This window comes from Protobothrops mucrosquamatus, unplaced genomic scaffold (assembly GCF_001527695.2).
Source record: "Protobothrops mucrosquamatus isolate PMUCROS unplaced genomic scaffold, P.Mucros_1.0 scaffold534, whole genome shotgun sequence".
Classification (NCBI taxonomy): Eukaryota; Metazoa; Chordata; class Lepidosauria; order Squamata; family Viperidae; genus Protobothrops; species Protobothrops mucrosquamatus.
The window spans coordinates 58,573-63,453 of NW_015386841.1; positions in this window are offsets into that span (position 1 = coordinate 58,573).

A 4,881-nucleotide genomic window follows, 5' to 3' on the forward strand; every position below is an offset into this window, starting at 1 on the left:
ATATAGTTGATTGTTCTCATACTGGTTTGATAATATCCAGCTGCCTTTTACACATTATTTAATTTAGTGATTATTTTGTATTTGTATTTTTTTTACATATATGTGTCTTCAATCAAAGCAATAGTATAAATTGACTGAAATCTGGGATGCTTGTTTGCTTGAATTATATGATGGGAAAGAAAAAAAGGTGTTATATGACATATAATCTATGTTTTCTTGTTTCTTATTAACTCCACTACCAATTCCATTTTGAATCTGATTAAACTTGCACTTGCAGTTGAACTTTACTTTCTAAGATATTGGTTATCTGTTTTTAAACTTGGCTCTTTAAATATATAATAAATGGGACCGTTCATATCTTAATGAAATTCTTACAAAAATAGAATCAAGGACTTAACTGAAATAATTTCTGGTATACGCTTTTATCTTGGGCAATAAGAATAACATAGAGAAAATATATATTTAAAATATTTTAAAATTTAAACTATATATTTAAATTGACCAAATACTTCATCATATATAAGAGAAAGAAGACATAAATCATTTTACTTCTGATATATCAGTATATCCACATGTTATCATAAAGAAAAAAAAACAGCATTCTTCACAATATACATAATTAAAATGACTGCCTTTCTAAGTTATTGGAGTACTTTGTATGTTCATGTTTGGACTTGCTTTCTCTTAGTAACCTTTTGACATACCACACTGTACTTAGTGCCTTTATGTCCTGAACTTTAACCTTTACTTCCTGTTGCTGTGTAAATATCATCTCAGTTTTGCCCTGGAGGATGCTATTTCTATCAGCAATGAAATATGAGGAGAAAGCTGAGATTCATTTATGCTTGTTTGACTCATTCAAGAAACTGCTGGCCTAAATGGTAAACTCAAGTACAAGAGTGTTGTCTGATTTTACTTTGAGTGGTTTAATTATTTTCAGATGTAAAGGATGTAATCTTGGGTTGTTGGATATAAACATGTCTTCTGTTTGAAAAGAAAAAAAATCTCTTTACATAATAAAGGCCAATGAACTAATCCAATAACTATATCTTTCAGACAGAAATAACTTTGAAATTTACTTTGGCTACCAAAGACTTCACTACTTGAATTATAGTGACTGGCTTGTCACTAACAGATGGGAAAGAGCAATTTAAAAGGCTACTTTTTTCTGTGCACTAAAAGATTTGTGAACTATTCCAGATACTGCCAGTAGAACAATATCAAATAATTTGATATCTTAGTGTCTTAACTCAAGGTTGAAATAGTGGAAGTAAGCTAAACATTAATGCTTATGTTTCTTTTTTAAAAGAAAGCTACACAAGTTCTGTTGAGTATCATTGGCAACATTATTTTGTGGATCAAATGGACTATACCACAATGATGTATTTTTTATCTATTTATCTATCTATCTATCTATCTATCTATCTATCTATCTATCTATCTATCTATCTATCATCAAATTTATACACTGTACACATCTTACTAAGTTATTTTGAGCAGTTTAAGTAAACTATTACTTTAAGCCATGGATGCAGATGCTATATGGAATAAATCTGTATAAATTTAGTGTATTACCATTCTCGAGGAAAAAAAATCTCAATCTGTTAGTGAAATAGGTAATTAATACCTGTGATCTGTTTCATTACCAAAGAACTGAAAATCTAATTTTAAATAGATTAAATGAAGTTAGGGTCAAGATTAGGATATATGTTATAACTTTTTGTAGAAATCTTATCAAAAAAATAAATGCTTTTGAGCATGATTAGAATCCAATCGAAGGAACTTAAAGTGTGAACTTGAATAAGCTATTATTTATCATAGCTACACATCATTTTCATGTAAACATTTTCAATATTTATCTGCTCTTTCATGATATTTGTGCAAGAGTTTCTTATTGTCAGTCTAGCTACCTTCTCTCAGAATATATTGTTGATGCTAGATTTAATGAAATTAATAGGTTTGTTAAAAATTAAAGATAGATGCAGAAATAGAGAGATAATATAGAGATAACAGATAGAGATAGATAGAGATATAAATGATAGAGATAGGGAGGGAGGGAGAGAGAGAAAGAGAGAGAGATTCGGTGTATAGAAATAAGCAAAACAAATAAATTTGTACACAAAAGAATTTATGGCACAACCCTCTTACAATTCTAGTGGGAATATCACATTAGGGAATACTGTAAATGAGTGATCAATGAAACTATGATCACTTTTGCAGAGCTATTTGTCACCTACAAAAATATGTGTATGAAATATGGGGTGATTTTTGAAAAATTCACTTTTTTCTGTTATTCTCTCTTTTTATAAAATATCTAGAAATAGTTATTGGTTTCAGTCATTGATTCTGCCTTTGAATGACAATGTTATAAGCCAGAGGGCAGATTTGTACAGTATCATTTCATCAGAATAGCACAGCCTTGAGATACTGTGACCTTCCACCATAAAAGATCCAGCTCTAGGAATCTAAAAATATTGGATCACACCAGCTTCAGAGAAAACAGACTTGTTCACATGATATGTCCCTATGGAAAATTCAGTTCTAAATTGACTTTCTCTTTTTCAAATAGCAATGGTAACATTATTGAACAGTTTGTTTTAAACAGATATAGTGATATTGTCTGGAACTGGAAGCATGTATGCCAATACTGTCAGATAAGCTGGAACCTTGATAATATAATGTAGTTATAGATGCAACTCTAGTAAAAGTCCTGATGTAACTGTGTGGTTAAAGATTTCTTAGTAACCCAAGATTTCCTTTCACTTTAGCACAAGTGAATACAGAAAAAGAGATACCTTTGAGTTTTGAGAAAGATATCTCAGGAAAGGCACTTCAGCAACAGTGAGATGTAGCTCTAGGTATTTTGAATCTTAAGAGCAGTTGAGGACAATTATAGATCAATTAACTAATAGGTCCATTATTTGCTGCCAGGATGGAATTGATTATGTAAAACAGGAAGGTGAAATTATTTTTAAAAAGAAATTATTTGGGGCAGATCAAGTAGGTCAGGTCAGTATACATTAAGAAATCATTAACACATATGAATATTGTAGTTCCTGTTTAAATTGGATTCATATTGAACTTCTATTAAGTTGTATAATTCTTTTCAGTGTTTTATTATTCACAAGGGTTTACATAACAAAAATACGTTACTATTCACATTACCAACTCCTAAGGGAAGTAAATCTTTCTACTTCTGTTATGTATTATCGTCACATGTTTTTGCCATAATTCTGTTCTATTACATGCATTTATATATTCTAATGCAATTCCTTGCAAAGTCAATATTTAAAAGTAGGCAATATCTTTAAAGTTTAATTGTATATATAGATGCACTTACCCTGCTAAAAAGTATGTGTTAAGTAACTAGATTCTTGCACATTAGGCAAAAAATACAATTTGGATAATTTAACGTAGTATTTATAAAGATTAAATTAATTACTTTAGATATATTTATTTTTCAGGAAGTAATAAAAAACATGTACAAGAAAGTGTGTCCTTTCTAGGAATAGTGGTTTGATATGTTTAGAAAAACAGAAATAAGAATCTTGATTTATCTTCCATGTTGTGAGTAACAGCAAATCAGCTATATTTTGCATAGTATATAATTCTTTCCTCTACATACAGCTTCATAGAAATCCTGTTCACAAAAAAGGAAAAGCAAATAATTATATCTAAAAAGAGTGTTTGTGTCCTACTTTCTAAATAATAATTTCCCAAAGATGATAACTAGTCACCCATCATTAATTCCATTTATTGCGTTTTGAAGACATCTTGTTGCTTATAATTAGAGATTTATTTGAAATATAGGTCAGATACTACTTTTGATTCACTTTGAAAAATACACTTTTATTTTTTGTAATTTTTTTTTTATAAAAGATGATGTTATAAAGATTAATACAAAAATATAATAAAAATAGAAACAGAAAAAATGTAAAAAGTTAAAAAAAGAAAAAAGAAAAAAGACCTCCCTTCATTCTCAGCAAGTATAATAAAAATTAAAAGCTTATCATCCATTCTTAATATAAAATGACCATTTCTTCATCCAATATCTCATTCTCTATAAACTAATCTTTAAAACCTTGCATCTCCCTCTTAATCAGCAAAAGTCCATTAAGAGTTATCAGAAGTAACAAAGTAACTATTACAAATTATTTCCAATAAACTCCTTCTCTCATTTATATCTCCCTTTTATTTCAACAAATCCGCTCTATTTCCTTTCTTTTATTAAACAAAACTTTGAAAACACCGAAGTGGTCTTAATCAACAAAAACCCATTAAATATTACCAAAGATAGCAACCCATGGCTTGATCAAATAAACTAAATATATATATCCATTCCCCTTTCTCCCAACAACCTTCCAAACTGTCAAACAATGTTCTAACATTCTTCTTTTCTTGCTTTAAGAATGGTTGATATATTTAACAAGTCTGTTTTGTAATTCCAGTATAAAAATGTTATTCACATCACTGTTCATATTCCCACTGTTTCTTCTCTTGAAATTGTGGACAAATTCAACAAGTCCCTTTTGTAAATACAGTGTAAAGAGGTTATCCACATCACTTTTCTGGTTTAATTCTTGGTTTTGTTAATTGTTACATCATAACTTCTTTCATTTGTTTCATCTTTTCCCATCTCTTTTCGAATAGGTGATCATTTTTAAAACCACATTTACATCAATTTCAATTTTACTTAGTGGAATTTATTCCTCTTTAGTGACATTATCTATCTGTCTATAATAGCAGATAATCTTAAAATTATTTTCTGAGTGCAAAAATCATAAATCTATCTGACACAAAAGACTAGAATCACATGAAATTCCAATTTAACTGATTTACTACTCATGTGTATGCAAAGGAATCTACTCAAGTAAGTTTTAG